The following is a 26,657-nucleotide window of genomic DNA, read 5'->3' on the forward strand; positions in this document are numbered from 1 at the left end:
AAAATCCACAACAAAACTACTAGAGCTAATAAATGAGTACAGCAAAGTAGCAGGTTACAAGACCAACATTCAAAAATCTGTAGCATTTCTATACACTAGTAATGAACAAGCTGAGGGGGAAATCAAGAAACGAATCCCATTTACAATCACAACTAAAAGAATGAAATACCTAGGAATAAATTTAACTAAAGAGACAAAAAACCTATATAAAGAAAACTACAAAAAACTGCTAAAAGAAATCACAGAAGACCTAAATAGATCGAAGGACTACCGTGTTCATGGATTGGAAGACTAAATATAGTTAAGATGTCAATCCTACCTAAATTGATTTACAGATTCAATGCAATACCAATCAAAATCCCAACAACTTATTTTTCAGAAATAGAAAAACCAATAAGCAAATTTATCTGGAAGGGCAGGGTGCCCCGAATTGCTAAAAACATCTTGAGGAAAAAAAACGAAGCTGGAGGTCTTGCACTGCCTGACTTTAAGGCATATTATGAAGCCACAGTGGTCAAAACAGCATGGTATTGGCATAAAGATAGATATATCGACCAATGGAATCGAATAGAGTGCTCAGATATAGACCCTCTCATCTATGGACATTTGATGTTTGATAAGGCAGTCAAGCCAACTCACCTGGGACAGAGCAGTCTCTTCAATAAATGGTGCCTAGAGAACTGGATATCCATATGCAAAAGAATGAAAGAAGACCCATCTCTCACACCCTATACAAAAGTTAACTCAAAATGGATCAAAGATCTAAACATTAGGTCTAAGACCATAAAACAGTTAGAGGAAAATGTTGGGAGATATCTTATGGATCTTACAACTGGAGGTGGTTTTATGGACCTTAAACCTAAAGCAAGAGCACTGAAGAAGGAAATAAATAAATGGGAACTCCTCAAAATTAAACACTTTTGTGCATCAAAGAACTTCATCAAGAAAGTAGAAAGACAGCCTTCACAATGGGAGACAATATTTGGAAATGATATATCAGATAAAGGTCTAGTATCCAGAATTTATAAAGAGATTGTTCATCTCAACAACAAAAAGACAGCCAACCCAATTACAAAATGGGAAAAAGACTTGAACAGACACCTCTCAGAAGAGGAAATACGGATGGCCAAGAGGCACATGAAGAGATGCTCAATGTCCCTGGCCATTAGAGAAATGCAAATCAAAACCACAATGAGATATCATCTCACACCCACCAGAATGGCCATTATCAACAAAACAGAAAATGACAAGTGCTGGAGAGGATGCGGAGAAAGAGGCACACTTATCCACTGTTGGTGGGAATGTCAAAGGGTGCAACCACTGTGGAAGGCAGTTTGGCGGTTCCTCAAAAAGCTGAATATAGAATTGCCATACGACCCAGCAATACCATTGCTAGGTATCTACTCAAAGGACTTAAGGGCAAAGACACAAACGGACATTTGCACACCAATATTTATAGCAGCATTATTTACAATTGCAAAGAGATGGAAACAGCCAAAATCTCCATCAACAGAAGAGTGGCTAAACAAACTGTGGTATATACATACGATGGAATATTATGCAGCTTTAAGACAAGATAAACTTATGAACCATGTAATAACATGGATGGACCTAGAGAATATTATGCTGAGTGAATCCAGCCAAAAACTAAAGGACAAATACTGTATGGTCCCACTGATGTGAACGGACATTCGAGAATAAACTTGAAATATGTCATTGGTAACAGAGTTCAGCAGGAGTTAGAAACAGGGTAAGACAATGGGTAATTGAAGCTGAAGGGATACAGACTGTGCAACAGGACTAGATACAAAAACTCAAAAATGGACAGCACAATAATACCTAATTGTAAAGTAATCATGTTAAAACACTGAATGAAGCTGCATCTGAGCTATAGGTTTTTGTTTTGTTTTGTTTTGTTTTGTTTTGTTTTGATTTTACTATTATTACTTTTATTTTTTTCTCTATATTAACATTCTATATCTTTTTCGGTTATGTTGCTAGTTCTTCTAAACCAATGCAAATGTACTAAGAAATGATGATCATGCATCTATGTGATGATGTTAAGAATTAATGATTGCATGTGTAGAATGGTATGATCTCTAAATGTTGGGTTAATTTCTTTTTTTCCATTAATTAAAAAAAAAAAAAAGAGAAGGGATAATTGGAAAAAAAAAAAGTCTTTAGAAAAAAAATCCAAATTTGCAAAACACGAATAAAATTCCTCAGATTTCACATTACCCAAGGCACCCAGCACCTGGGAGTTCAAAAAAAACAAGCCGTTTATCAAATACCTATGCTCATATCTCAGCTACACATCTGTGAGTTCCTAGGGACCACAAAATTCTGCGGCATCTGGGTCTTTAAGTTTGCCACAGTCTCTAAGCCCCTGTATGAGGCTACGAGGAGTTGAAAATTCATCCCTGCCCTGGAAAGCTGAAGAACAAAGTGGCTTTGAAACTCTAAAAAAAGGCAACACCCTCCTACTGAATGAATAATGGAAATTTAAGAATAGTCGATTAGCAATCCTAAAAACACTTGGCCCAACGGTGGTCTTGCAAGTTCATGAAAATAGTCACTATGGTAAAACAGCCCTGGAGCAATTTCAATAGTATTTTTACATTCCTCAGCTGCATCAACTCACCTGAGCCGTTTGTGTTAAATGTGTAACTTGTGCTCAAAACAACTCCTGACATGCACCAAACTCTCCCCCATCCCAGGAATTCAAGTCATAGGACAAATGCCATTCAAAAACATCCAGGTAAACTTCACTGAGCTTCCCCAAGCAAGGGAATACCACTATCTACTAGCAAAAGTCTGTACTTTCTCAGGATTGGTGAAAGTCATTTTGACTCACTCAGAAAAGGCCCAAGAGGTAGGCCAGATCTTGTGCAAAAAATCATCCTGCAGTATAGCCTGCTGAACTCCCTAGACTCTGACACTGGACCAGCATTTGTGGCCCAAATTATACAAAATTCCAGCAAAACCCTCTTCATAAAGTGAATTCCCTACACAGCATATAGATCACAGAGTTCACAGCTGTTAAAGTTGCTGAGATTGTCCCCTGAATCTACCACTCCCAGCTGAAACCTGGAAATGGCACTACACCATATTGGAAGTGCCAGACTAACCCAGGAAATTCACTGCATTTGATCCTGCATAAAAAACCCACCTGCCCTTCCCCCAGCAACTCCAGAGCTGACTGGTCCATGCATGGCTGAAGCTTGAGGAAATTGTCAGACTCCAAGCCTTGCTTCAGTCACTCTAGGTATGACTGATCCATGCATGGCTGAGGACTGTGGAATCACCATGGGGGCACCCCAGCCTGACAGATCAGTAGCCTGACTTTCCTTATCCTTACCTCTGTGTTTGCTTTCACTTGGTATGTTAGCTTTCTTAGAAGGAAGCAACCTACAATTTTCCAGAAACTAATTTTACTCTAATTTAGTGGTATTATCCATATCCGGGTAACTCCTCTTTTCCTATATAAGTTGACCTGTTAGTATATAAAGGAGGAGTATGTGGAAAAGCTCAACCTTTCCAACTGTTACCTGTAGTTAAATAACCAAGGAAGTGCAATAAAGGAAATCACCAATTGCACAAGAACGCTAGCTCTTGTCCCAGTTCAAACCTGGAATGGCTTTGACCCCAAGAACCTGTCCAGGGGATGGTTCTCAACCATTGGAGGGTTCAAAACTCTGATTGGTAGTGCTTTAGTGCTGCTTACTATATGTCTTATACTCCCTTGCTTCCTCCCTTATTTACTAAAAAGTGTAAGTGAAACTACAGAAGCCTTAGTAGGCAGAAAAACTGCCTCTCACCTACTTCATTTCAGTGACCTGCACCCCTCAACCATCATAAATAGAAATTAGCCCCCACAGGCAAAAATGGTGCTACAAGTATGAAATAAAATGTAATGAATAATATCATCAAAAGAGGAGAATGAGGTAGTTCATAAGACTGGCCCCAGTATTTATTTCCTTACTAAAATGGCTTTATGAATCTGTGTACTCTCAAGAATGCATAAAACCATGCTTTCTGAAAGAGGTAGTGAAACAAAACATCTCCTCTATCTGCCACACATGCCCAGGCCTACCTGCATTCCAAACAGAATAAACCAGCTACAAGCCAGAGCTTATAACACCATCCCTGTCCATTCCCATAGTAACTCCAGCCCTGCTTGCTTTCCTAAATAATCTGGAGACAAAGGATATTTGGAGCTCTGATTTTTGACAGAAGTCCTCTGAGCCTGCTGGCAATAGAACACTTGTCCACTTTTCAAAGACTCTGGTGCTTTCTTCTCTGGTGTTTGACATTTTTTCCTACTTCAGTATCTTTACAGGAGACTAGGAGTGGGGTGGGGTTGCCATATGGTCTTGCAATCCTGTTGTTAGGTATATACCTGGAGGAACTGAGAGTGGAGACATGAATGGACAATTGAAAACTGGTGTTTATGGCAGCAATGTCAATGATTCACAATGAATGGAGGTGACCTAAGGGTACAATGACTGAGGAATGGAAGGGGGGACTGTAGTGTTTACATACAATGGACTACTTAGTGCTGTAAAAATGAATTAAATTGTGAGACATGCAACTTGGCCATGAACTTTAAGGGTAGTATGTAGAATATAATATCAGAAACAAAAAGAAAATATTATCATGCCTCATTCAAATGGACTAACTACAATATGTGAACTCAGAGAATTGAATTCAAGAGAATGGGCTATCAGGTTTGGGCCTATTGTAAATGTTTCTATAACACTGACATATATTTAGGAGTTGTAACTTATATTTCTAAATTCTGAAATAATGAGCTCTTTATATATAACCTCATTTTTCTCTGAAACCTCAGGAACTTATGTAATACATGATACTCAGATTTAGAACACTAAGGCTATGAAAGTCAGCATTACCCCTTCAGGAACTATTTTAAAAGCTGAAAAGTGATCAGACTTCATCTAGAGATGTGAATGAAGCTAATCTGGATAGGACTAAGAAATCAGAATACTGGGTAATGGATGATATGACCCATATTTTCAAACTGCAACCTCTGTGCAGTACCAAAGGAAGAGGTGTTTATTTGTGCAAAATAAACATTAGGTATCACATTATATAATTTTACTGGTACAGTCAGGTTACTTGAACATCATGATTACATGGAATCTTGTATAGGGTGTGATTTCTTGTTTTTTAAAGGTTAATGTGATGCCCCAATATATTCCAGAGTAATTTTGGCAGAGAATTAAAATGCATTTGCAAAATCCCCTTGGAGGCTTGGGGAGAAAGAAGGAAATATTCAACTTCCCCATCTGAGGAATTTCTGATATTCTCACAAGCAGTAGGAAAAACCAATTCAACAGGCTGAGCCCTCAATATTAATTAGTCATGAATATTCTCCTTGCAAGGGACAAGCTAAGCCTACTTGTAATTATGCCTAAGAGTCACCTACAGAGAACTTTATTTATTGCTTAGATGTGGCCATTTTAAGCCAATTATACAGGTGAAATCACTGAGAGAAATGAGACAAAATAAAGTTTCAGTGGCTGAAAGATTTCAAAATGTGTCAAGAGGTAATCCTGGAGGTTATTCTTTTGCATTATATAGATATTCTTTTTTAGTTACGGTATATTGAAGTGGCTAAATGGAAGTATCTGAAACTGCTGAATTGTGTTCCAGCTGCCTTGATTCTTGAAGAAGGTTATATAACTATGTAGATTTTATAAATGACTGTGTGATTTTGAAAGAAAGGTTTGCATCTAATGCTCCTTTTATACAAAGTTATGGACATGAGTAAAAATAATAAGGGTAAAAATAGATAATAGGGAGCATAAAAATTAAAAATTGGGTAAATTGAAATACTGTGTGACAATGAGAGGGAGGGGTAAGGAGTGATGCAAATTTTCTAAAATTGATTATGGTGAAGAACACAGAACTATGTGATGATATTGTGAGCCATTGATTGTATAATATAAATGAACTTTATGTGTGTGGATATTTCTCTAATATGGCAGGCACTCATTTAGCCTTTTCAGGCCCATCCCTGCCCATAAAAATAAGTAATTGATTACCCACAATCAGAACACATAAAATTGATTGTAAGGATGGCATCCTTCCATTGAAAAAAAAAGAGTTCCAAAAAAAAAAAACAGTAAATTGTCTATTTTTAAAAGTTCCATTCACATACTCACCAGGCAAGAAAATTTTCCATGTATACCAAAAGTGTAAAGAAAGGACTCCTTCCCCAAGCCCACACCAAAAGACCAAATGTTTAAATACAGAAAAAGACTGCCACTACCAGAGCAAACAAAAATAATCAAGTTCCAATAGTGTTTACTGGAAGACCTCCAAAGAATGGCCAGATCCTCAAACAAAAAGACCGAGATACATTAACAAGAAGGCTCACCAACAGGGGACTGGGCCATCAAGTTTTAGACAGAGCACAAGGGGTAATTAGTAGTACTTTTCCTTAAACCCATCAGTGGCTCTAGAGTCAATTTGGTGGGCTTTTTAGATCCCACTTCTGACACCATGTTATATTTATCAAGAAATAGCAATCTAAGCAGCAAGACAACAAAGACATTTACTTGGGATCTTGGAATTGCAACTCAGAGATCACAGATTATGGTAGCAACACAAATTGTGTCATGTCGGCATTTTGAGGCAAGGATTTTAAAAGAAAATGGAAACTATTACATTAATTGTTTGTGGTTGGTGGATATTCAGGGTGATCCAAGTTATTTTAGGTTATACAGTTTACTGAGTTTCTTATCTTCTATTTTGTTTCTGATGTCCAGATGTCCATGGGGTTTTGAGGAACATTGTTGCTTTGCATGCTTTGGCAGTTTGTGATAGCTGGCTGAGATTTGTATAAGAGTAACCTCCAGAATGAACTCCCGACTACATTTACATCTCTTAGCCATAGAAACTCTATTTTGTTTCATTGTTTACATAATTAATGTGAGAGTATGAATCCATGAAAGAATATTAATAATGTGCTTTGATGGTTCACTGAATCTTGAATCAAAGAGCTGCCATTATTGATGTTAAAATGATAGCTCAACCTGATATACATTAAAGAAGAAGTTTAGAGTGGAGGAAAACTTGAGATATTCAAATGATTCATTATTGGAATGTGCTCTGCAACTGCGTAACTGTCATCTACCACTTCTCAACTTGTTCTTCCAAGGTGATGCTGATTTCATCAAGGCATTAAGAAATCCATTGTTGAGTGGGTCATCAGCATACATGTGTAGCTTTTAAGTGGCTACCACTCTAGAGATGACTGGAAGCTTCAGCAGAATTGGATTCTCATAATGATAGAAGCCATGTGGTAATGTGTAACTTTCAGAAACTGACAGGTAAAATTAAAAAGATAAACCACAAATGCAAGTTGGTAATCAATGTGTTTTCTTCTACAGACATTTTTTGTAACAGCTCATGAAGCAAGTGGTATCAACAGAATTTTATAGATACAAAACTAATCCATGTGTGGAAACCAAATCATATGTTAATTTTCTTGTGATGAAGAAATATTACATTTTTATGTTTTTGTGTTTCATATGGAAACTAGTTCATGTCCTAGGAGGGAATCATAGCTACTGTACAATTCTATATCCTAGACCCTTTACATCCCCAGAACCCTTAACTGACAGGGAATTCAGAACCTTTTGACTGAGAAGGAAGTCAACAACCATTGAGGAAAGACTGTAAGCAAAGATACATATTGTATATCTATCTTCTTCCAAGAATTCATTTGGATAATTTCAACCATTTTCCAAAGAAATGCACAATTCTTCTTGTTTTAAACACTTTTATTGTGAAATATAACATGCACAAAAGTGATGAATTTCAATTTCAGCTTAAGTAGGTGAGCAAGTATCAAAGTATAGTTTGGGCTATAGTTCCACAAAGTCAGGTGTTTCCTTCTGGTTGTACGAATCCACTAGATATTAAAAAGAAATTTCAATATAATGATTCAGTAGTCACATTTATTTTTTTTTTAAATCCTATCATCTCTGTTAAACTCCTCCATCTCATTTGATCTTTCTCCCAATATTCAAGATATTTGGGCAATGACTGGTCTAATTTTGTTTTGAAAGGGCTAACAACATTATGGGGTAAGAAGATGCAACTAGTTGATGTTCTTGAAGAGACTTGTGCCACTCACCCCCAGGGATTTTTAATTGTGAAATGTGACATATATACAAAAATCAATAAATTTTGAAGTACATTGTTACAAGTATACACAGTCTTTCTTGAAGTTATTGTTTACTTCTGAAGTGGCACTAATTTTCAGAGTTTGGAAAACAGTACTGAGGCCCCACTCCTGATGTGGTCTGAGTGGTCTATCCATGAGTCCACAGGGACAAGGTAGACAGGCTATCATTATTTACCCAGATTCAGAAAGTGTTTTGGGTGTACAGGAATGGAATAAAACAGAATGTTCATCTTAGATATCTTTACTTGATCCCTAGAAGGAGAATAACTATTATTATCTACTGGTTCAATTGGAATTCTCAAAAAATCCTCCCTTTAAAAACTCTTTGCCAAGATAATGCACAAACTGAACATTGGCTCCTTTGGGGAAGTAAAGAGGTTAATCATTTCTTCAAACCTTGATTGAATGAAAGATCTGTACAGAATCAACAACAGTAACTTGACATGTGTTTGTGTCATCTTATTTAATTTAGTAAGCTTCTTTCCTGTTAAGGGTTTTGATGATATTAAAGTACAGTGGTTAACTGACAAGGAGAATGTCCTTCACGGTCATGTTTAATGTAGTGATTGTAGCTCTATGTAGTCTGAAAGGAGTAAAAAGAAATATAGATCCTCAAAAACCTATTCAATTGAATGGGTGGGATCAATGTAGTTTTAAGCAGTTAAGGTCTTTGAGGGATAAGCAATGCTCTTTGATGTTGCCAGCATTGCTATGTAAAATGAGAGACTGACACATTGTAGTCACTTGTCAAAATCAATGAGAGTTTAGAAGATGTCCTAAACACATTATGTCCACACATATGAATATACATCCATCCACACATGCATATGTAGAGAGGTTCTCACTAATCAGGTTAAATGTAAGGACATACTCTTTTCCCCTTTTCCAGATACAACAGTTTATGTTCAAATGGCCTTACACAAAATGACTACATCTGTTGGCATGGAGTGACTCACATGGATTTTACTCATCAAGGCTGGTTTTGTCACATACACTTCACAGTGTCCAAAACTCCTATAGCAGAGGCCACCACTGTGCCTCTGAAATACCACCATTTTTCTGGAAGATTGGTAGCACACTGGACTAATAGCTTGATAAAATTAGACTACTTCCTACTAATCAAGAACAGCAGAGGCAGTAATTTTTCTATCAGGAATGGGCACATTTATTGAACATATTTGCCATATGAATGAATTTTATAGTTGACATTTTCCTGCCAATATTTCTCAGTATAGACTTATGATGCCTAATTCACCAGCATTGTATATTGCAAGATATTAATTGGGAATGGGGATAGATTAGATGACAAGGGAATAGCAACAAGGCCTCCTGCTCACAAAAATATTGGTTTTACTATTAGCCCACCATTCAGAAGAAAATGATTTTGTGGAATTGTGAAATACTTAGAGAGAACCTCAGTCATGATTGTTGAGGTGTTCAACAAGATTTGCTATAAGCTTTAAAATGGCTTCCAATATATGATATCATCTTTCTTTATCAAGAACCTATATCCCCAGAAATTGAAGATATGAAGATGACATTGTAGTGGTCAGTAACATGAATCTTGCAGGCCTACAAGTTCAGAGAGTATATTTGACTAAAGATTCTGTATGCTAAGCTATAAAATCCATTTCTACATTTCTGCCAAAATCACAGTCAATGTGAGAGTGACCAGGATACAAAGGCACACCTCTGTGTTTTTTGATTCTGAATTCTTCAATTAACTGACTTTAGCTCTTGGCCTTCTGGCTGATTTTGCTGAAACTTTCTTAGAATGCACAATGGTCTAGGATACTTTCTGTCTCCCTCACCACCTTGCCCTGCACAGAGACAGATGTTTCCCCTAATAAAATTCTTGCATGCATAATTACATCTTCATGGCTCTCAGATGACCATGATTTGCACTGTTTCTTTATTAAATGAAATAGTTTACTAGAACGTTATTTCTTGTCACATTAACATCAGACTTAGTGGATTAAGAAGTCTATGCCCCCAAGGGAAGAGTGCTTTCTCACACTGATGTTATCAATATTCCAATCAATTGGAATCTGAGATGACCCTGGCCATCTAAGTGTTTATTGACCTTGAACCAACAGGGTCACTCCACTGGGCAGTGTAATTGATCCCAATCATCAGAGGGAAATTAATATGTGCTATAAAATGGGTTAAGGAGTCTGTGTTTGTAATCCATGTATTTAGCAGTGTACCTCTTAGCACTCTCTTTGTTTGAATATTGTTTGAAAGGAAATGTATGACAACCCAATAAAATGGTGGCATCTCACAAGTTTGAGAAACTTTATCAGGTAAATAGTCCCATTCAACTGCAAAGATGAATAGATAATGACCATGAAGAAGATGGGTAGACAATGATTTTTATTTGCAATTATGTAATAGGTGGTTATAACTTTTGATGTCTCAACTATATAGATATTTGTTATTTCACATTTATTGACTTTCACTTAGACACAAATCCAACTATGAATGCGAGAACCACTAGAGTATGGTTTGGGGAATTAGAAGAAGCTAATAATCCAGAAATGCCACTGGCTTGTGATCTACGTTGTGAAAGCCCATCAGGAGTTTTATATTTTCTATTAGAACATTTAATTTGAGAAAATTGTTGTATGAGCACTCATAAAAATTTTAGTTTTTTTGATATTTAATTCATTAAAGTCATATCTAAAAGACATATTTTTGTCTTCAGAAAAAAACATGGTTTTAGCAGAACTGTAATATCAAAGCTGAGAATTATCAAGAGCTCAAGTTTAAGAAAATATCTGAGTCAGCATAGCTAGAGTTTTTAATAGAACACTTGTCTAAATAAAAAATTTTAGTATCCCACTGTTTCCATATTGTGTTTCTTTTAGTTTGCAGTGTGTGAAAACTGACATTGTATGTATCTCTGGGACTCACTTTCCAGGTTAAAGTATATGGAAATCTGTGCTGACTGGTCTTTCCTGATTCTGTGTGGCACACATGATTTTTTTCTGTGACTATATGGCTAGCGAGCAGTTCTTTACATTTTTGTTATTGTTACAGTGATAGACACCAGGCTATATTACTATAAACATAAATTATATAAACCTTGTTTTACTTATAAAAATCAATCAAACTTACATGGAACCTCTCAAATCTGTCCCTTTTTTATGACTACCTGTTTGCATTCTTTATATAAATACTTTTCTTTTGAATATGTACACATAGACTACATTTCTTATTTTGTTTGTTTTTACCATAGTTATTTTCTGTTTTATTAGAATAATTATATTTTGATGTTCAGAATATCACAATTTGAATGACATAAATCCTTGTAAACTGCATCTATAAAATAAACCATAAGCCTATAGAGTGGTTCATATAAGCCAAACCTATTAGTTGTATATTAATTTTTCCTTAATTGAAGAACATGCATAAAAGATAAAAACATTGTTGAGATCTTTTCTTTTGAGTTTATTTTTCACCAAGTTCACTCCTGGGTGCTACTACTAGATCTCTGTGTTAATGCTTTGGGGGACATAGTGCACATAAAAATGTTTCAAAATTCTATGAAAGGAAAAGAAGAAAATGTCTGTTGTCTAGTTTTCAATCATAGGAAAATATCAGAAATTAATGCAGCATATTTCTCCTATTTTTAAGAAATTATTGCATAGATAAATACTTTATGTTTCAGTCTGGCTAAATATACTTACATTAAAGAGAAGTCACTGTTCTTTTACTTCTCTTTAAGAGGAGAATTATTTTATGTTTTAGTTTTTCTGTTGTTTGCTTTTTATCAACACAAATATGGAGTTAAATCTAATTTGTTATGTTTCCTATAAGACTACTCTCACATAGATTGCTCTTAATTTCCTATCTGCAAAATCATGTTAATGTGGGAACTTCTGTAACTCTACAGCCATTCTTGATCATGATGGGACTCAGTGGCAGCAATGCTTGAAATACAAACACCCTGATCAAAATTGTGCTGCATGTTCTTAAAAGTAGAGAAACAGGATTTATTTGAAGAGTGTATAGAGAGCCTCTTCCACATCCTTATTCCTCAGACTGAACATCACTGGGTTCAACATGGGGAACACCACTGTGAAAAATACAGAAATTGTTTTGTCCCTATCCAGAGAATAACTAGACCAGGGGCAAGCATATGTATAGAGAACAGACCCAAAGAATAAGGTGACAGAGGTCAGGTGGGAAAAGCAGGTAGAGAAGGCTTTGAGGCGGCCCTGGGTGGAGTGGATCATCGAGATGATGATGATGATGATGATGATGATGAGGTAGGTGGCCAGGATGAACACAATGGGGACAATGACATTGGAGGCCAGGAGGAAGAACAGCACAACCTGGTAACCATCCTTCCTGTCACAAGCGAGCTTCACCAAGAGAAGCAAATAACAGAAAATGTCATGAATGATGTTTTCCCCACAGAATTTCAAAGCAAAAGTTCTTTTTGTGATGATAGCAAGTTAGTAAAGCCACCAAGATGTGAGGCAACCACCAAAAATGCACATAGCTTTATGGACGTTGCCTGAGAATAAAGCAGTGGCTTTGAGATCGCCACATAGCAGTCATAAGCCATGGCAGCCAACAAGAAATATTTGCTGTAGACCAGCCCAGCAGAGAAGAGGAACTGTGCTACACACCCAGAAAAGGAGATGCTTTTGTCTTCAGAGATGCAGATTCTAGAATCTTTGGGGTGTACACAGAGGAATACCAGAGATCCACAAAGGACAGGTTCCTAATGAAAAAACACATAGGTGTGTGGAGCCAGGAGTCATTGCAGATCAACAAAATGAGACTGGTGTTTCCCACCATGGTCACAGAGTAAACTTCAAGGAGCACCCCAAACAGAACCAACTGCATCACAGGATCTGTGGTGAAGCCCACTAGGATGAATGGAGTCACAGCATGATTAACTTTCTTTATGGCTACAGGGGATCTCACCTAAGAGGGGGAAAATGAGTGTTCATAATGAATGATCGTGCCACATGTACTGAAAATATACTAAATACATGGCATCTAACTACTGGTAACTCTAGAAGTTTAGAATGAACCAATTGATACATATATACTTTTTTAATTTGTGAAATCAATAAGACTTTACAAATGCATATTCAAATATCAAATTTATAAGCTTGTTAATTACTTTTTTTATATAAGGAATGCCTAACTAAATGAAAGAGAGGCTGATCATTCCTATTTTCCTGTATTGAGGTTTCTTTCTCATTTTTATTTGCTTTTTGGCTAAATAAGTGATTTCTAACTTAAAACATGACATGTTTTCTCCTAAAATAGTGGCCTACATAATATATTTAATGTATTTTTTTAAAAAGAGATATTTTCTTGTGGTGCACACCTACAATGTAAAACTATACACCCATCAGAATCATATTTCATAATAATATGCACCAATATAGAAAGTACTCAAGATATTATTAGGAAAAAAAGGAGGTTATAAGACAGCAGCTGATACAAAGTCTTTAAAAATATATTTACAGACATATGATATTCAATGATGTGGTTATAGAGCACATCTGATAAAATGTCTTTCACCCATATTCAATAATAGACACATAATACATAAAATACTTCTGGATATAACTAAATTTGGATTTAGCTCTGGAATATTATATGTTATTTTTCTTTTAATGATTTTACATATCTTATCAAGGGTTTTTACATAAGAAAATTAAGCAAAAATAAATGCATCAGAAAACGACTACATGACTCAGTATTTCATTTAAAACAGAAATGTATCCATCTTATTCAGAATTCACTGCAAACACAGGTAAAATATTCTAATGAACTGTTTATTCTCTGCAAATGTAAGTACAATATTCTAATGTACTGTGTAACTAAAATATATAATGTACTCAGCAATATACCTAGAAAATGTGCAATTACAATAGACTTAAGTGACAATTGCAGTCATACTACCTGCTCACCCACCTGTCATTTTGTAACTAAATAAATATGAATCCCAGTGAATATGTTTATTAACCTTTGTAGGCTCATTCACCTGGGACCTAGGAAAATGCTGTTTATATTAAACTCTCATTACTAGTATTCAGTTCATTTTTTTCTGAGCAAAACCTAGAATAATGGGGCATTACTTTAATTAAGCTTTTTCTCCTAAAACCTCCTAAAGAGGGCTTTTTCAATGTCCAGTGAACTCCATGTGGATTAATTCAATAAGCAAATTTCAGTCCTCATCAGATTTTTTCCATCTGCAGCATTTGACACAGTATATCACTCTTTCTTGCTGGAAATATGCCATACATTTCATTTTCAGATCATCATGTTTGCTTGCTTTCCTTCTACTTTCCTTCTACTTCTCTTGCTGCTTGTTCTCAGCATTACTGTCACAATCTTTGAATTCTGAAGTGCCCCCAAATCAATTCTTTAACATCTTTCCTTCTCCATCTATATGCACTCCCAGGTGATCCCGTCAGGTCTGATGGTTTTAACTGTTCTGTATTTCTGAATGACTCTTAATTTTGTATCTGCTAACCACTTTTCTCCCTCAAACTCCAGGCCCATGCATCCATATGTCTATTTAACACCTCTTACTGGATGTCTACTGGGCATCTCAAGCAAAGCTGAGTTCCTGAAAAACTTCCCCAGTCCTGCTTCTCACACCAACATCTCTTTCCAGCAAATGACATTAATCCAGCATAGAGAAAATCATGTAATATCACTCAATATCTATCCTATCTTTCACATCATATCCAATTAATTAGCAAAATTCTCTTGGCTCTATTTTTTAAATATATAAGAACCTGGTTAATATCTTGTTAGTTTCTCCATTATATAGGAACATGATACTTACTGAACACTTAGTATTGTCCAGGCATGCTTCTAACTGGTTCAGAATTTTCATCTCATTTTGTCATTCACAATAATCTTATGAAGTAAAAGTAATTATCATTGCCATCTAAAGATGAGTTATCTCAGACACAAAAAGTATCGTACATACAACCAACAACATAGCAAATCTGTAGGCTGACAAAGCCAAGGCTCAAAACCATTTCTTCTAGTATTTTTCACCTGTCTCCAAACCATGACTCTGTCTAGCACCAACTGTGCTCTAGAATCTTTTCCAGGCACCAAGGACATAGGGTTGATCTAAGACAGGGACAAATTTTATAGAATGAAAACAAATCTTGCTAACAAGTTAGTGCAACAGGTCATGATCAAATTATTATATGCAACAGGTCATGATAAAATTATAATACTCGATCATGGGAGACAGGTCAAAAAGGAGACCCTGCCAAGTAGAGACAGTGAGGATGCACTTATGTGCTCTGAGAGGTTTGATGTGGGAGGAGAAGCATGCATCTGTCCTCAAGCAATGAGTGGACATTGACCAGGTGGTAAGAGGAAATCTCTGACAAAAGAGGCCATGATAATCAAGGCTGAAGCAGGTAATGGGGGAGGGCAGAGGAACTTGTGGAAATTTGGCAGATATGTCCAGAGATACATGGTGTATTTGTTGAAGGAGTAGAGATGAAGTTAGGTAAGATCACAGAACACTTTCTGCCACACTCAGAATTTCTTATTACTCCCTGATCTTGCTGGAACTAGAAATCTCTAGCTCTCTTGTATCTTTCACAGGCAAGTGCCAGAAAACAGGGATAAATAGTCACATGATACACAGTCTGATGATTGAAATATACAGGCAATTCGTATTTCCTAAGAGAATGGGCATGTGTGGGAGGCAGTTTCCAATTGAGCAGCAGATTATATTTTTTGTGCAAAAGCTGTTAGGAAACATGAGTTGGAAATCATAGGCCTGTATGCTTCAAGGCTAGTCAAACATGATTCAGCAGTGTCATAGTAGAGACAGCTCAGATCAGGCAGATGACATGGGTTCAAGGTTTGTCTTGCTGCTCACCAGCTGTGAGACCTTAGAACAGTCATTTAATCTCCTTACCCCTCAGTTACCTCCATGTAAAAGAAGATTAATAGCTGTGATTACTAGTTGTGGCTTTTGCATATATTAAAAGTGATGATGGTTTTATTTTTGTATGCAGGGGTCACATTTCATGCTTTTTCCACATGAGTGTGCTGTTATTGCAGCACCATTTCTTGAATTTCTGTTTGTTTGTTTGCTCATTTGATTGTCTTTTGGGGAAGTGCATGGACTGGAATCAATCCCAGGTCTCCTGCTTGACAGGTGAGAATTCTCTCACCAAACTACACTTGCACCCACTAGAAGAAATGATGTTTTAAAACTACTTAGCAGAGAGCATGAAGCCGGAATAATTTCAATAAATCAGTGGTCTCCTAATTAAGAGATATCAAGCACCACCTAACAGATTGCTAAAATCTCAGGTCCAGGACCTCTCTGTTATAGTTAGAATCCAGTTGATCAAATTTGTCCAGGGAATCTCTTATTTGCTACATTGTCCACTATTATTAGAATGACAGCAGCACTATTTTATACAGGACAGAAGATGAAAGGAAATATTATATAAGTAAGTTTTTATAGAATATTATAAAATTTTGGGAGAAAATATGGGCTGGTGAGCATAGATGAGGTGTCAGACAGACCTGAGTTGATTTCTGATTCTAACTCTTACTAATTTGGTACCAATAATCATTGATTTAGTCCTACAAGGAATCAATTTGCTCACATGCCATTTAATGTATTTCTAATCTATAATAACACATTCCTTAAAAGATTGCAGGGAGATGTAAATTATGTTGTTTACTTAAAATCTTAGCAGACATTCTGACATACAATAACAGATATAATGCATGGAAATTTTAACATTGCATTGGTTATTAATGTTATAAAATTGTCAAGTCATAAAATTGTTATTGTTATGCATAAGATTGAGGATGGCAAACATTGCCTCTTTTTCTCTTTGGTATTTTTTAAAATACTTTTGTGAAAACTCTGCATATAAGAACTTGCACGTCAATATTAATATCTAATCACTGAAGCTGGAACACAAAATGTGCTTGAGACAACACAGGATGAAAAATTGCCATGTCCTACTCACAAAGATACAACATCCTTGCTGACCTGACAAGAATGTATCATGTTGACATAACTTATTTTTTGTTCCCCAACCCCTTCTTTTTACCTATGAAAGCCCTAAATCACTTCCTCACTTTGAAATGGTTTTGGTAAGATTTCCCTAATTCCTTACAAAGTGCATTTGCAATAAATCACCTTCACACTGAGAGCCATGTTTCTCCTTTGTAGCACTGGGTCAGATGGGCCCTTTTATGGAAAGTGCCAGGCTTGAAATAATATCTCCCTTATTCTCTCAATTTCTTTGTTTCTCTGGTCTATAATACACTCCTTTAAAAATATTTTTGAAGTTTTCTTAGGAGCATATTCCTTTGGGAAACTTAACTCTATGATTATTCTCACTAGAAAATGAGAAATTCCACAGAATACAACAAAAGTGTGGGCTTATTTTCACCCATTTCCTCCCAAGGCTAAATATGGACACCAAATCACAAGTTAAAACTTTGCCTTAAGAAAGGAGAGTTCTCGGGGGGGGGGGCCACAGTGGCTCAACAGGCAGAGTTCTCTCCTGCCATATTGGAGATGTGGGTTTGTTTCCCAGTGCCTACCCATGCAAAAAAAAAAAAAAAAAAAAAGAAGGGAATTCTTTACTGATATTCATACCAGAGTTTATGGCAACCTGAAAGTCATGGTCAGTTTTTACCTGACATTCTCTTTAAATGCACTGTATACATTCTTGCCTTCTGAAAAAAAAAATAAACAGATAGACATGCAAATTTTTCATGATTTATTTTGTTATTTAATGCAGAAATGTCTCTTTCTATAGTCTGCTGTACCCTGGGGCTCCTAAGATATTCACAAAATTTATACCTTTGACGAATGTTCTTCAATGGCTATTCTCTTAGTTTCTGTGTAGAAAAAAATGCTCAGTTTTCATCCCTTTTTCCAATGTATGTTGTGCTTTCTCCCAAGTAAAAGTAGGAAATATTGACTCTTTTTATTCTCAGTATTTTCAGAAACTACTACAGAGTGATAGTCAGATATGGAAGAGGCTTTGTACCTTGTCTCAAATAATCATATATAAATTGATGTAGAATCATTATGAAAGTAAAGCAAAATGTTTATGGGACTAATAATACCAAATCACAAAACTTACCAACAATTCACAGCAAATCATACTAGAATTCCAACATTCAATTCCACTGGTTCCAGAATCTTTTGAAACAGTTTAGGTTCCAGGTGTACTAGATCCAAGGAATTCCTCATGGTTTTCTAGCTTTAGGGAAGGGCAGTCAAAGCAAATAAACAAAACTTCATAGAGAAAGTTGGGACAATCTTATTTAGTAAGACTCATAAAGCTTTGTTTGGAGATTGTGATGCCTCATTCATAGATGCATTCAGTCATAGGTATCCTTCACATTATATATTGAGTTTTGATGACATCAAATGAAAATATAATATATATAAATGTATATTGTACATATGTATCCTTATATATACATTTGAAAATGCAAGCACACTGATACTTCTTCAATGTACATATATCATCCATTTTCCTATCTAGATTTATTCCTATACTTTTCCATTCTGCTTTCTGTTCCAGAATATCAATTTATATGGACTGAATCAATTACATTTGGCTGACAGAGAGAGAAACTGAAATGAAAGAAAAGACTAAGGTCACGGCATTTAATCTAAGGCTCCTTCCCTGCAAAGATAGTGGAAGCCAAATTCACTTCTTGACCAAAGCCATAGTTTTGGTCCTTCTAGTCACCAAAATCTCTATAGATTTTGTGCAAAATCTCTATAGATCTGGTAACTCTTCTTCCCCCTTGTCTCTTCAGTTTTAGGCATAGTGACACAGAGAACAGAAGGACCATCATCTCTTTTGTAGTTTTTCCTTATTCTCTTAACTTTTGTAAATGACTCCTTTATTAATTTTCTTAAATTTAGTCAATTTGAGTGGCTTGTGTTTCCTGACAGAACTCTGACAGATACAGTAATCGATATTTGGAATAGGCCTAGAATCAATTTCTCAAGAGGGGTTTCTGTGATTTATTTGTTTACATATTTAAAGAGTGTGCAGAAAAGTCTCCTCTTGGGTAAATAGAGCACTACTAATCCATTGCACAGGATGGCATTATGATAATATAAATCATTTCATGAAGTTAAGGTACAGAACAAAGGAAGATGATTCTTTTGAATAATTCAAGAACTTTCAGAAGACAAAGCATTTTCAATATAAGGATGACAGACTACGTGACTAAATTTTTACTTAAGCCTAATTAATAACATCAATTCTGTGGGCTTGATTAATTATTTCATTATGTCTGTACTTTGTACTGTAAGTTCCTATGATCATTTGTGATCTTCCCATGATTTAGCAATAATATTCAGACATTTTCTTGAAATGGAGGTAATTTTTCAAGCAAAAAACAAAGAATATTCTTTACCACCACCTGAGATTAGAAGACTTGAACATGCAGACTTTTGCTTCTTATTTGAAGAAGGAAAGAGCTCTTCACCTAAAGTAAATACAATAGGAATAATTTTCAAATGGATGCTTCTCCTTTTTTATAGTTAATCTTTAAATGTCACTATAAATGTTTCTGTACACTTTTAAATGTAAATTTTACTCTTTTGCCACATATTTTCATCAAATATAATTTACCTTCAATTTTCACTTAGCATGGGATAATGTTTTTTCAAAAATAAAAGATATATTTAGAGAGTAAATGCCTTTGCTTTACCATAAAATCATGGCTGATATGAGAGAATTAATTTGTAATCAAGAAAAACTAAGGAATAAGAAGGGTTCATGTTAGTTTTGTCAACATTTCAGAATGCTTGTTATGCCCTTGGGGCTGGAGAAACAATCAAATGAACAAAGCATGGAAGGATATATAGAAAAGCCAAATATCTATATAAAAAAGATAGACTAATGAAAAAAATTGTTTGTGCTTACAAGCACATATATGATCATAAAAATAGAATATATTCAAATGATAGAATGGTTTGCCTGAGAAGACTCTGAATAAATCTTAAAGACAAAGAAATTTAAGAGGATGCCACATATGGCTAAAATTAAAAGGATTGTATAGGAATTTCTATGAAAGGCAACTTGGAAGAAGGCATTGGGAAACAGTAGTTTTGTCATGTGAGGTAGATTTTAGGTAATAGCTTCATTGATTGAGATGTCTTTAAAGAATTCACATGTAATTATAAAACATTAAGAGGTTTTGCAACCTGCGAGCTTGCTTCTTGGTGAGGGTGCCAAATTCATGGGTTTAAGGGACAGACTTTTTTCCAAAAAGAAAGCTGTTCTTCTTATCTCTATGAAGAATAGGAGACTCTCCACAGTCTGATAGAAATAGAAACATTTAAATCCTGAAAAAATTGTGCAATTTAACAGTTTCTACCTGTTTTTTTTTTTTAGCAATTTCTGGCACAAAGTGTTGAAAATGCTCTTTGAGGTCAGGGTGCATTCAGAAAAAGTCACAGGGATGGTTGAATATTCAAAATAAATACAGTGTTTATATGTTGTCCTAACTTATTTATGTTCCTCGATGCATAAAAATTCTATAAATAAATGTATGCCTACAGAAATAAGTCTTTTATTTTTGGCATGTTTTTATTATTTATAGATATACTATATACGTGTGTGTTGTAGATATTCGCACATATATTCAGCAATTCCTTAAGTCAAGTTGCTCAATGATTTAAAGCCCTAAACTCTATGTAATTCATGGGGGTGCTATAATTCCTGTTCTGTCCACTTTACAAGGTTCCAATGAGAACCAAATGTGTAACATAAGAATGAATGTGTATTGAACCTTCACTACCTGCCTAACTCTGGTTTAGGTGCTTTATATGTATTATCTCATTTAACCTATTCATCAGACCTGTGAAGTAGGTGCCACTCTTGTCTCATTCTGCAGATGAAGAAAATAAAGAACAGATTGGTGAGGTGAATTACATGAGTACTCTGCTTGTGGGTGGAGCGAGCATCTGCCCCATCTACTTCACCACTAGCTATGGTCCCTGATAGTGTGTCATGATGCTTTCCACCTGTAAAATTCGCTGTTAATATTATTTGTTGTCATTTTCATCACTTCTAAAAGATAAATGAAATATTTATTTACAGGAAAATTTCTTAAGGGCTACCTGGAAAACTTGGAAGGAACTTGGTGACATCCTTTCCTGCCATTCTTGATGAAAACAGGACTGTGACAGTTCCTCAGTCCTTATTCGTGTTCTGTTCTTCCCTTATCCTTGAATTTATTTTGGAAAATTTAGTTTACAAGTTCACAGAATTATTTTATTTGAAAAATCAAATTTCAATAAAAAATATAAGAAATCCCTCTAAAGCCTATTGTATTATATTCAATATTATTTGAAAGGCGGCATTTTGATGTTTCAGGTCAGTCTTTTCATGACCTGAAAGTTTTCATTTCTTAGCTGTCTTCCTAAGATTCTCCACTATCTCTGAAACCAGTTTGTTTCATTTATCGCAACTTTCCACTGGTATGTAAGTTCTCTGAGGATAGAGAATTTTGATTATGTTTACTAGTGTATATCTAGCTCTGGTTTGTACTAGTTTATCAAAGATATTTTGAAGTGAAGATAAAAGAAGTAAAAAAGGAGGTAAAAGAGAATGAAGAAATGCATGAATGTCTGGCAGCTTCTACTTGCTATTGTAGCTATTCCTGCCTTTAGGTTTCCTCATTGCTCCATATCTTTCTAAACTGTTGCTTTTAATCTCTGAAGACTAGAAGAAATTAGGCAGAGATATTAATGCTGTGCAAAAACTAAGAGTGAAGAGGGACAAGGACTAGGGACTCTCAGAAAATAGTCCAGTTAAATTTAACTTGTTGGAAGGTTTTGATTAATGATATTGTGGAGGTAAGATTCAGTTGTCAACTTGGCCAGGTGAGCTTATCTAGTTTTGTTGCTGCAGACATGAGCCAATGGTACGTGAACCTCATCTGTTGCTGATTTACATCTGCAGTAGGCTAGGAGGCATGTCTGCTGTTTGACTTAATTGGCTGGTGTTTAAATGAGAGACCACAATGTAGCACAGCCTAAGCAGCTTGGCATTCCTCATCTCAGCACTCACAGCTCAGCCCAGGCCTTTAGAGATGCAGAAAGAAGTCACCCCAGGGAAAGTTGTTGAAACCCAAGGGCCTGGATAGAAGGCTTGCAGAGACCATCCTGTGCATTCCCACATAAGAAAGAACCTCAGTGGAAAGTTAGCTGCCTTTCCTCTGAAGAAATAACAAAATTAATCCCCTTTTATTAAAAGCCAATCTGTTTCTGGTGTGTTGCATTCCAACAGCCAGCAAACTAGAACAGATATTTTCCTGAAATTATATAGCTATTTAATGTAATAGTAAAGAAGGCTGTGCAACCCTGGAACCTCCTAGAAGCAAACACCAAGGTAGAATAAATGTGATTTTGTCAGGGTAAACACCGGTTTGTGTAGGGCAAAATGGGCAGGGAGGTGGAAATGTTCGGGAGAGACATCAGAGCAAGATGAAACTATGACACTCAAATAAAGGAAAGAGGAAAGGAATAATGGATAAAAGCATCCTACACCATTTTTCAGCCCAAGAATAGTTCAGCAAGTCAATGGAAAGACCTACAATTCTACAATAAAAACACAAATAACATAATTAAACATGGGCAAAGAACTTGAGTAGATATTTCTCCAAATAGGATATACAAATGGCTAAAAACACATGAAAAGATGCACAACAACATTAGCTATGAGGGGAATGCAAATGAAAACCACACTGAAATACCATTTTGCACTGACTAGAATGACTACAGCTAAAAAAAAAACTACAGAAAATTTACAACCATTGGAGAGGATGTGGAGAAAAAGGAACACTAATTCATTGCTGGGAGGAATTTAAAAGTACGCAGCTGCCATAGAATGTGGAAGATACGTTTGCTGTTCCTCACAAAATGAAGTATAGAATTACCATATGACCTGGCAATCACACTACAAGGTACATTCCCAAAAGAATTGAAAACTAGGATTTAAACAGATATATGCACACCAGTGTTCATAGTGGCATTATTTAGTATTCTCAAAAGATGGAAGCCACCTAAGTGTCCATCAACTCATCAGTGGATAAAAAAATGCTGCATATCCATACAATGGAATACTATTCAGTATTAAAAAGGAATCAAGTTCTGATTCATGAAACAATATGGATGAATGTTGAAGACAACATGTTGAGTGAAAAGACAGGCACAAAAGTACAAATATTGTATGATCTCACTGATATGGAATAGTTAGAATAAACAAACTCAGAGAATTAGAATCTAGAATACAGGTTACCAAGGGATGGGTGTGAATAGGGAATAGGTAGTTAAAGCTTAACATATCCAGAATTGCTATAAGGTGGATTTTAAAATTTTGCTAATGGATGATGGTGATGGTAGCACAACATTTTGAATATAACTAATAGTTCAGAATTATATAGGCAAATGTGGTTAAAAGGGAAATTTTAACTTGTATATATATATCTAGAATAAAACTAAAAAAAAAAACCATTGGGCTGTACAACTCAATGAACCCTACTGTAAACAATGAACTATTGTTATAGTAAAATTATGAAAATGCTCTTTCATAAATTATAGCAAATGTACTCTTTATACAAGGTATTAGTAATAAGGTTGTATATTATAACTCTGTTTTTAACTTATTTCAGAAAAATCTTAATAATAAAAAAATACCAGCTGTGGTCATTATAATTCAAGATTTTTTTCTAACGAGTTATATGCAGAAGGATAAGATTTTACATAAGGACTATAATTTTTCTATTAGAAACTGGGTAGTTTGATAGATGGCAGTGCACCATGAAAGTGCTCACATGCATTGGAAACCATTCTCTTCATTACTTCTGACTGTGGTCAATCCTAATTCCTAAACCTGAGAGGAAGTGTCTGGGTTTTAGGTAACTGTGATGCTTTATTTTACCTTTTATAGGATACTTACAGACAGTCTGTGCTCTAGCTGTTCAACCCACGGCCAAGTGTCCTTATTTGCATGGAAATTATCTTGATTGTAATGGGAAAGTTTGTGTCAGTCTAGCTTGTCTGTGACCACCTTAGGGGTCTTGGTCTTTGAAAGTAGAGGTGTCTCATCAAAAGGTACTGTGAACCCTAATAAGATGTAAGTCTGCATTCATGCCCACCAAAATAATTATTTGATCATCTTCAGTCTCAGAAAAGGTCAATTGATTATTAGGGCAGTGTCCTTTCATTGAAAAGAGCTCAATACCAAAGTGGATATTTTTAAGTCTCATTCGAGTATCCATCAGACAAGGAAATTTTCCTTTTATAGCAAAAAAGGCAAACACCAAAGGGCTGCTGCCATCAACTCAAATTAAAAGAACTAAAATGCAAATGCCCACCACCAGAAGACACCAAAAGAAAGTCCAAATCCTCAATGAAAAAGGGGTGTTCACAGCCAAGAGGACTCATGACAAGAGCCTGGACCATTGAGAAGTTGACAGAGCACAAAGAGCTATTGCTAGTACCTGTGCTCAAATCCAAAAGTGGCTCTGGAATCAGGTTGTGACTTTTCAGATAATCATTTCTGACACTATGTTATGGGAGCCAGAAAATAACAAATTAAGCTGTGAGTCAACAAGTGCATTTACTTGGGATCTTACAATTGCAGTTCAGGGATGACAGATTCAAATTGTGTTCTGTATTGGCTATTCAAGACATGGATTTTTAAAGGAAAAGGAAAAGATTGTATTAATTGTTTGTGGTTGGTGGATATTCAAGGTGATCCAAATATCCTTCAGATTTGAGGGTGTGCCAGTTTAAAATGATCATGTACCCAAGAAAAGCCATGTTCTTTAATCCTAATTTAATATTGTAGAATGGTAATTTTTAATTTCCATAGAGATGTGACCCAGACAATTGCGGGTGGGACCTTTTGATTAGGTGGTTTCCATGAAGACACATCTACCCCCATTCAAGATAGGTTGCTAACTGGAGTTGTTGAGGAGGGAACCACTTTGAAAAAAGCTTCAGAGCTGACACAGAGATGTTTTGGGATGCAGAAAGAAAATATTCCTGGGGAAGCTGTTTGAAATGAGAAGCCAGTGAGCCTTTCCATCTTACAGTGAAACTCCCAAAGTCATCCATACTTTCTTGAGCTAAAGTATTTTTATCTGGAAGCCTTATTTCAGATATTTTTATAGCCTTACAACTGTACATTTGCAACTTAATAAATTCCCTTTATAAAAGCCAACCCATTTCTGGTATATTGCTTTTCCAGCAGCATTAACAAGCTAAAACAGATAGTCTACTGAGTTCCTTATCTTCTATTTTGTGTCTTATGTCCAGGCATCCTCAGGGTTTTGAGGAAATTGCTGCTTGAGGCTTTGTATACTTTGGCAATTTATGATATTTGGTTGAGATTTGTATAAGAATGAATTTCCAATTCCATTTTAAATCTCTTAGCCGTAGTCTATTTTGTTTTATTTTTGTAAGATTGATATGTGATTACAAATTCATGAAAGAATGTTAATGATGTGTTAAGCTGGTTAAATTCAAAATGGCTATCATACTTTGAAGAAGTCTAAGATGCAGGAAAACTGATAAAGATATCTAATTATCTTCATGTACTCTGTGACTGCAAAACCATCATCTACCAGCTTCTCCAAGGCTTGTTCTTCCAAGGCTCCAAGGATGCTGATTTCATCAAGGCATTAAGAAATTCATTATTCCTATGGAATTGGTTAGATGTGAAACCATGCTTTTCTGCAATGAAGAAACATTCTATTTTTATGTTTGATATAAATACTAGCTCATGTTGTCCTAGTAGGGAGTCATAACCTCTTTACAATTCTCTGGCATAAGTCCAATTATTAATCAGAATCCTTTGACTAAGAGGAAAGTGGGCAACCTTGAGTAAGGACTGTAAGTCAAGGTAGATACTGTATATATTCCTCCAAGAATTCACTTGGTTAGCTTGCAGGTATCTTCCAAGGAATAGTCATTCTTGCGGTTATTGTTACTGACAATTAACTGTCACTAATTTCCAGAGACTGAAAAACACCCCTGAGATCCACACTCCTGATGTGGGCTGAGTGCCTCTATCAGTGGACTCACAGAGACCAGGTATGCAGGCTGTTGTTATTTATCCAGACTCAGAAAGTGTTTTGGGTGAATATGGATGGAATAAAACAGAATGTTCATATTAGATATTTTTATGTGATCCCCAGAATGAGGATGTTCTAGTTTGCTAGCTTGGTTCAAGAAGGCTGATGAAGTTTATGGTTTCTCTCCCAGGTGGAAGGGCACATGGTAAACATAGTCAGAGTTTCTTTCTCATCTAGAAAGGCACATGGTGAAGACAGTCAGGGTTCCTCTATCATCTGGAAGGGCACATAGCAAACACAGCATCATCTGCTAGCTTCTCCTGACTTCCTGTTTCAT

General features: G+C 35.8%; 1 long non-coding RNA gene across 3 annotated transcripts in view; it reads right to left on the minus strand.

Moving 5' to 3' along the window:
* The window catches only part of LOC143666527 (uncharacterized), a 91,927-nt gene that overhangs the window by 50,453 nt on the left and 14,817 nt on the right, over nucleotides 1-26,657 (minus strand). For 2 of the 3 annotated variants that reach the window (XR_013167672.1, XR_013167674.1), the window contains exons 3-5: nucleotides 19,652-19,717; nucleotides 18,349-18,468; nucleotides 7,827-7,939 (exon numbers count right to left, since the gene is read on the minus strand). This is a non-coding gene — a long non-coding RNA (uncharacterized LOC143666527). Of the gene's footprint in view, nucleotides 1-7,826; nucleotides 7,940-18,348; nucleotides 18,469-19,651; nucleotides 19,718-26,657 lie in introns of those variants that run through there. The other variant, XR_013167673.1, reaches the window with a different exon arrangement.

This window comes from Tamandua tetradactyla, chromosome 23 (genome assembly GCF_023851605.1).
Source record: "Tamandua tetradactyla isolate mTamTet1 chromosome 23, mTamTet1.pri, whole genome shotgun sequence".
NCBI classification, from domain to species: domain Eukaryota; kingdom Metazoa; phylum Chordata; class Mammalia; order Pilosa; family Myrmecophagidae; genus Tamandua; species Tamandua tetradactyla.